Source organism: Schistocerca gregaria, unplaced genomic scaffold (assembly GCF_023897955.1).
Source record: "Schistocerca gregaria isolate iqSchGreg1 unplaced genomic scaffold, iqSchGreg1.2 ptg001049l, whole genome shotgun sequence".
Classification (NCBI taxonomy): domain Eukaryota; kingdom Metazoa; phylum Arthropoda; class Insecta; order Orthoptera; family Acrididae; genus Schistocerca; species Schistocerca gregaria.
The window spans coordinates 15,001-22,500 of NW_026062395.1; the positions used below are offsets into that span (position 1 = coordinate 15,001).

The window sequence follows — 7,500 nt, forward strand, 5'->3', positions numbered from 1 at the left end:
TTTGTCCCTTAACCTAACTCAATTTGTCCCTTAACCTAACTCAATTTGTCCCTTAACCTAACTCAATTTGTCCCTTAACCTAACTCAATTTGTCCCTTAACCTAACTCAATTTGTCCCTTAACCTAACTCAATTTGTCCCTTAACCTAACTCAATTTGTCCCTTAACCTAACTCAATTTGTCCCTTAACCTAACTCAATTTGTCCCTTAACCTAACTCAATTTGTCCCTTAACCTAACTCAATTTGTCCCTTAACCTAACTCAAGTTGTCCCTTAACCTAACTCAAGTTGTCCCTTAACCTAACTCAAGTTGTCCCTTAACCTAACTCAAGTTGTCCCTTAACCTAACTCAAGTTGTCCCTTAACCTAACTCAAGTTGTCCCTTAACCTAACTCAAGTTGTCCCTTAACCTAACTCAAGTTGTCCCTTAACCTAACTCAAGTTGTCCCTTAACCTAACTCAAGTTGTCCCTTAACCTAACTCAAGTTGTCCCTTAACCTAACTCAAGTTGTCCCTTAACCTAACTCAAGTTGTCCCTTAACCTAACTCAAGTTGTCCCTTAACCTAACTCAAGTTGTCCCTTAACCTAACTCAAGTTGTCCCTTAACCTAACTCAAGTTGTCCCTTAACCTAACTCAAGTTGTCCCTTAACCTAACTCAATTTGTCCCTTAACCTAACCCACGTTGTCCCTTAACCTAACTCAAGTTGTCCCTTAACCTAACTCAATTTGTCCCTTAACCTAACCCACGTTGTCCCTTAACCTAACTCAATTTGTCCCTTAACCTAACTCAATTTGTCCCTTAACCTAACTCAAGTTGTCCCTTAACCTAACTCAAGTTGTCCCTTAACCTAACTCAAGTTGTCCCTTAACCTAACTCAAGTTGTCCCTTAACCTAACTCAAGTTGTCCCTTAACCTAACTCAAGTTGTCCCTTAACCTAACTCAAGTTGTCCCTTAACCTAACTCAAGTTGTCCCTTAACCTAACTCAAGTTGTCCCTTAACCTAACTCAAGTTGTCCCTTAACCTAACTCAATTTGTCCCTTAACCTAACTCAAGTTGTCCCTTAACCTAACTCAAGTTGTCCCTTAACCTAACTCAATTTGTCCCTTAACCTAACTCAATTTGTCCCTTAACCTAACTCAAGTTGTCCCTTAACCTAACTCAAGTTGTCCCTTAACCTAACTCAAGTTGTCCCTTAACCTAACTCAAGTTGTCCCTTAACCTAACTCAAGTTGTCCCTTAACCTAACTCAAGTTGTCCCTTAACCTAACTCAAGTTGTCCCTTAACCTAACTCAAGTTGTCCCTTAACCTAACTCAAGTTGTCCCTTAACCTAACTCAAGTTGTCCCTTAACCTAACTCAAGTTGTCCCTTAACCTAACTCAAGTTGTCCCTTAACCTAACTCAAGTTGTCCCTTAACCTAACTCAAGTTGTCCCTTAACCTAACTCAAGTTGTCCCTTAACCTAACTCAAGTTGTCCCTTAACCTAACTCAAGTTGTCCCTTAACCTAACTCAATTTGTCCCTTAACCTAACTCAATTTGTCCCTTAACCTAACTCAATTTGTCCCTTAACCTAACTCAAGTTGTCCCTTAACCTAACTCAATTTGTCCCTTAACCTAACTCAATTTGTCCCTTAACCTAACTCAATTTGTCCCTTAACCTAACTCAAGTTGTCCCTTAACCTAACCCACGTTGTCCCTTAACCTAACCCACGTTGTCCCTTAACCTAACCGACGTTGTCCCTTAACCTAACCGACGTTGTCCCTTAACCTAACCGACGTTGTCCCTTAACCTAACCGACGTTGTCCCTTAACCTAACCGACGTTGTCCCTTAACCTAACCCACGTTGTCCCTTAACCTAACCCACGTTGTCCCTTAACCTAACCCACGTTGTCCCTTAACCTAACCCACGTTGTCCCTTAACCTAACCCACGTTGTCCCTTAACCTAACCCACGTTGTCCCTTAACCTAACCCACGTTGTCCCTTAACCTAACCCACGTTGTCCCTTAACCTAACCCACGTTGTCCCTTAACCTAACCCACGTTGTCCCTTAACCTAACCCACGTTGTCCCTTAACCTAACCCACGTTGTCCCTTAACCTAACCCACGTTGTCCCTTAACCTAACCCACGTTGTCCCTTAACCTAACCCACGTTGTCCCTTAACCTAACCCACGTTGTCCCTTAACCTAACCCACGTTGTCCCTTAACCTAACCCACGTTGTCCCTTAACCTAACCCACGTTGTCCCTTAACCTAACCCACGTTGTCCCTTTGCCTAACATAGTTCACTGCTCGGAATCTCTGGTGTCGTTGTTATCCTCATGTAGATGTCTTGCGAGTGTTGCTTACTTTCCACATATTCCTGCTATCCACTGTCAATTGTACTGCAATAGGACTATATCGCCGACCCCCCCCCTCCCCCCCCTCTGTCCCCCTCTGTCCCCCTCTTTGTGTCTCTGTCCTCTCAAGCTGGTCGGTCTGGCGTTTGAGTGTTAAATGAGCCTCGCAGCTGTTCAGTTGCATTCAGATGTCGACGCCCTCAGTGTACGTCGTGGTATGGTCTGTGTCCATTGTCCGCTGATGTCGTACGCGTAACCCACACGCTGTACCGATCATCGGTCGTTACGTACAGAGTGAAGTAGTGTGATACGTGTGACCGTACGCTGGCTGTGCCCAACGGTGTCGAATCTCAATTTCCATATGTTGTGCTTGATGCTACTTGTCTCGTCTCCCAATAACAGCTAGGTTGCACTGTGGTACGCCGTAGAGGCGTGTGGGAGGAACGTACGAACGCATTGTATGTCACCCTGGGTCGCTGGGGGTGGTGGTGCGGTGAGTCAGGTCAGGTCAGGTCAGCGTGAGCCGTCTGATGTAGTGACGCGTGTATTCCGACTTTGTCGTATTGCCTCACACAAAGTGCTACCCTGGTGGACCGCGTTCCATATCTGGGACATGCCGCAGATGCCGGTTGACAGTGGATCGCGGAAGGTACATCGCATACGTGCGCGGGCCACCTTCCACGTGTTCTCTTCTGCACATGTCGCAGTGTGTATGTGGTCTGATGTAGCGTGTCGTGACACATGACATCCTGGCATGCAAGAATTGTTGAATTCGCAAATGTAGGTGGACATCTACGTTTACTGCCCAAGATACGCAAATGAACTGGAAATCCGTTGTTGAGCGGTTGTTCACGCTGGAGGTGAATCTGTGATGGCGACGATCGGTACAGCTATTAACCGGTTGTTTCAGCGGTACCCGCCACATCCACACGCGTGACTAGGCCCATGTGGGTATGAAGCGATACGCGGCGGTGGCTTGGTGGGACTGTTCCCGGCCGGTGAAGGGGGGCCGCCCGGCGTGTTGGCCGCGCGCTGCGTGGGCGCACGCGCAACAGGCGGCTGGTGGGGGGCGCCGAGTGGCAGGAGCGCCAGCCGACGGGCCCGGCAGGCGGCGCAGCTACGCTGCGGCGCACCCTGCACGCGGCGCCTGGCGGCCAAAGTTGGTTCAGCCGAGCCCGGTGCGAAGCGCGGTGGACATCTGCAGTGTGCTGGTCTGATTGAGGACTGTGTGCGTTGAGGATGCGCCGCCGCCTGGCACTCGGCGCCGCGACGCCGTCTGCTGCTCGGTCGCCCCAGCGGTTCTCGCAGGTGGTTTGTATCGCAGTTGTGCGGACGTGTTGGCGCGTGCGCTGTGCTGGGAGAGTTCGCTTCTGCACCCAAGTGGGGCTTTGCCCTTGTGTGGCGCTGGCGTTGGAGCTGCCGGTCACCATAGGTGGCGCGTGTTGTCTCCCGCCGGCAATGCCACGACAGCACGCTCCCGGGCCTCTGTCGGCAGCGGCAAGCTCAGTTGGGAGCAAGGGTGTTCGCACTAAAACCGTCTACTCGCCTAACTCCGGGCGATTGCGCCTCTCTCGAAACCGACCAAGTACCTAGGACGGCGCTGCGCGCCGCCGGGACCTGAGAGGGTTTCGAGGTGTATCGTGCAGGGGAGCTCGGCCTCCTCCTGTTTGCAGAATAATTGAGCGGACGCTTGCGTGTTCGCGCGGGCCCCCGGGACACACTCCCGGGCGGCCGGCTGCTCAGCTCTAGTTGACGCAGCTCCCTGGTTGATCCTGCCAGTAGTCATATGCTTGTCTCAAAGATTAAGCCATGCATGTCTCAGTACAAGCCGCATTAAGGTGAAACCGCGAATGGCTCATTAAATCAGTTATGGTTCCTTAGATCGTACCCACGTTACTTGGATAACTGTGGTAATTCTAGAGCTAATACATGCAAACAGAGTCCCGACCAGAGATGGAAGGGACGCTTTTATTAGATCAAAACCAATCGGATTGGCTTGTCTGGTCCGTTTGCCTTGGTGACTCTGAATAACTTTGGGCTGATCGCACGGTCCTCGTACCGGCGACGCATCTTTCAAATGTCTGCCTTATCAACTGTCGATGGTAGGTTCTGCGCCTACCATGGTTGTAACGGGTAACGGGGAATCAGGGTTCGATTCCGGAGAGGGAGCCTGAGAAACGGCTACCACATCCAAGGAAGGCAGCAGGCGCGCAAATTACCCACTCCCGGCACGGGGAGGTAGTGACGAAAAATAACGATACGGGACTCATCCGAGGCCCCGTAATCGGAATGAGTACACTTTAAATCCTTTAACGAGTATCTATTGGAGGGCAAGTCTGGTGCCAGCAGCCGCGGTAATTCCAGCTCCAATAGCGTATATTAAAGTTGTTGCGGTTAAAAAGCTCGTAGTTGGATTTGTGTCCCACGCTGTTGGTTCACCGCCCGTCGGTGTTTAACTGGCATGTATCGTGGGACGTCCTGCCGGTGGGGCGAGCCGAAGGGGTGCTTTCGCGTCCCGAGGCGGACCCCGTTTAAATCCTACCAGGGTGCTCTTTGTTGAGTGTCTCGGTGGGCCGGCACGTTTACTTTGAACAAATTAGAGTGCTTAAAGCAGGCAAGCCCGCCTGAATACTGTGTGCATGGAATAATGGAATAGGACCTCGGTTCTATTTTGTTGGTTTTCGGAACCCGAGGTAATGATTAATAGGGACAGGCGGGGGCATTCGTATTGCGACGTTAGAGGTGAAATTCTTGGATCGTCGCAAGACGAACAGAAGCGAAAGCATTTGCCAAGTATGTTTTCATTAATCAAGAACGAAAGTTAGAGGTTCGAAGGCGATCAGATACCGCCCTAGTTCTAACCATAAACGATGCCAGCCAGCGATCCGCCGCAGTTCCTCCGATGACTCGGCGGGCAGCCTCCGGGAAACCAAAGCTTTTGGGTTCCGGGGGAAGTATGGTTGCAAAGCTGAAACTTAAAGGAATTGACGGAAGGGCACCACCAGGAGTGGAGCCTGCGGCTTAATTTGACTCAACACGGGAAACCTCACCAGGCCCGGACACCGGAAGGATTGACAGATTGATAGCTCTTTCTTGATTCGGTGGGTGGTGGTGCATGGCCGTTCTTAGTTGGTGGAGCGATTTGTCTGGTTAATTCCGATAACGAACGAGACTCTAGCCTGCTAACTAGTCGCGTGACATCCTTCGTGCTGTCAGCGATTACTTTTCTTCTTAGAGGGACAGGCGGCTTCTAGCCGCACGAGATTGAGCAATAACAGGTCTGTGATGCCCTTAGATGTTCTGGGCCGCACGCGCGCTACACTGAAGGAATCAGCGTGTCTTCCTAGGCCGAAAGGTCGGGGTAACCCGCTGAACCTCCTTCGTGCTAGGGATTGGGGCTTGCAATTGTTCCCCATGAACGAGGAATTCCCAGTAAGCGCGAGTCATAAGCTCGCGTTGATTACGTCCCTGCCCTTTGTACACACCGCCCGTCGCTACTACCGATTGAATGATTTAGTGAGGTCTTCGGACTGGTACGCGGCATCGACTCTGTCGTTGCCGATGCTACCGGAAAGATGACCAAACTTGATCATTTAGAGGAAGTAAAAGTCGTAACAAGGTTTCCGTAGGTGAACCTGCGGAAGGATCATTACCGACTAGACTGCATGTCTTTCGATGTGCGTGTCGTGTCGCGCAACACGCTACCTGTACGGCAGTGGCCGTGCGCCGCGTGCGGAACCACGCGTGCCTCTCAAAACTAGCGGAAGTGTTGTTGTTGTGTGGTACGAGCGCTGAAGCTCTGGAGCGGCTGGCCTGCGGTACCTGGCGCCTGGCGCCGGTTTTGAATGACGTTCGCCCGAGTGCCTGTCCGCTCCGGTGTGGAGCCGTACGACGCCCATCGGCTGTGAGGCCGTTGGACACAAAAAAAATAGTGGAACAGGGGCCGTCAGACGCCTCAGTCCCGCAAATGCTACTGTCTTGAAAGAGACAGTGGGAGACTGAAAAGGAAAAGATCACCCAGGACGGTGGATCACTCGGCTCGTGGGTCGATGAAGAACGCAGCAAATTGCGCGTCGACATGTGAACTGCAGGACACATGAACATCGACGTTTCGAACGCACATTGCGGTCCATGGATTCCGTTCCCGGGCCACGTCTGGCTGAGGGTCGGCTACGTATACTGAAGCGCGCGGCGTTTGTCCCGCTTCGGAGACGTGGGAGTGTCGTGGTCGCCTGTGTGGCCGGCCGCGTCTCCTTAAACGTGCGATGCGCGCCCGTCGCCTGGCGGTTCGCATACCGGTACTTTCTCGGTAGCGTGCACAGCCGGCTGGCGGTGTGGCGTGCGACACCTCGTACAACGACCTCAGAGCAGGCGAGACTACCCGCTGAATTTAAGCATATTACTAAGCGGAGGAAAAGAAACTAACAAGGATTCCCCCAGTAGCGGCGAGCGAACAGGGAAGAGTCCAGCACCGAACCCCGCAGGCTGCCGCCTGTCGTGGCATGTGGTGTTTGGGAGGGTCCACTACCCCGACGCCTCGCGCCGAGCCCAAGTCCAACTTGAATGAGGCCACGGCCCGTAGAGGGTGCCAGGCCCGTAGCGGCCGGTGCGAGCGTCGGCGGGACCTCTCCTTCGAGTCGGGTTGCTTGAGAGTGCAGCTCCAAGTGGGTGGTAAACTCCATCTGAGACTAAATATGACCACGAGACCGATAGCGAACAAGTACCGTGAGGGAAAGTTGAAAAGAACTTTGAAGAGAGAGTTCAAAAGTACGTGAAACCGTTCTGGGGTAAACGTGAGAAGTCCGAAAGGTCGAACGGGTGAGATTCACGCCCATCCGGCCACTGGCCCCCGCCCTCGGCAGATGGGGCCGGCCGCCCGCGCGGAGCAATCCGCGGCGGGGTCGTGTCCGGTTGCCTTTCCACTCGCCGCGGGGTGGGGCCGTTCCGGTGTGCGGTGGGCCGCACTTCTCCCCTAGTAGGACGTCGCGACCCGCTGGGTGCCGGCCTACGGCCCGGGTGCGCAGCCTGTCCTTCCGCGGGCCTCGGTTCGCGTCTGTTGGGCAGAGCCCCGGTGTCCTGGCTGGCTGCTCGGCGGTATATCTGGAGGAGTCGATTCGCCCCTTTGGGCGCTCGGGCTCCCGGCAAGCGCGCGCGGTT

The 7,500-nt window shown here is 52.8% G+C and overlaps 3 non-coding genes across 3 annotated transcripts in view; all 3 read left to right on the plus strand.

Annotated features, from left to right (window-relative positions):
* Positions 1-4,102: 4,102 nt before the first annotated feature.
* On the plus strand, positions 4,103-5,995 carry LOC126327469 (small subunit ribosomal RNA). The gene has a single exon (XR_007561284.1). It is a non-coding gene; the product is annotated as a small subunit ribosomal RNA (ribosomal RNA).
* Positions 5,996-6,357: 362 nt separating this feature from the next.
* LOC126327467 (5.8S ribosomal RNA) lies at positions 6,358-6,512 on the plus strand. Its single transcript, XR_007561282.1, has one exon. It is a non-coding gene; the product is annotated as a 5.8S ribosomal RNA (ribosomal RNA).
* Positions 6,513-6,700: 188 nt separating this feature from the next.
* LOC126327470 (large subunit ribosomal RNA) overlaps positions 6,701-7,500 on the plus strand; it is a 4,222-nt gene continuing 3,422 nt past the window's right edge. Inside the window, exon 1 of the ribosomal RNA XR_007561285.1 lies at positions 6,701-7,500. This exon is cut by the window's right edge and continues 3,422 nt beyond it. This is a non-coding gene — a ribosomal RNA (large subunit ribosomal RNA).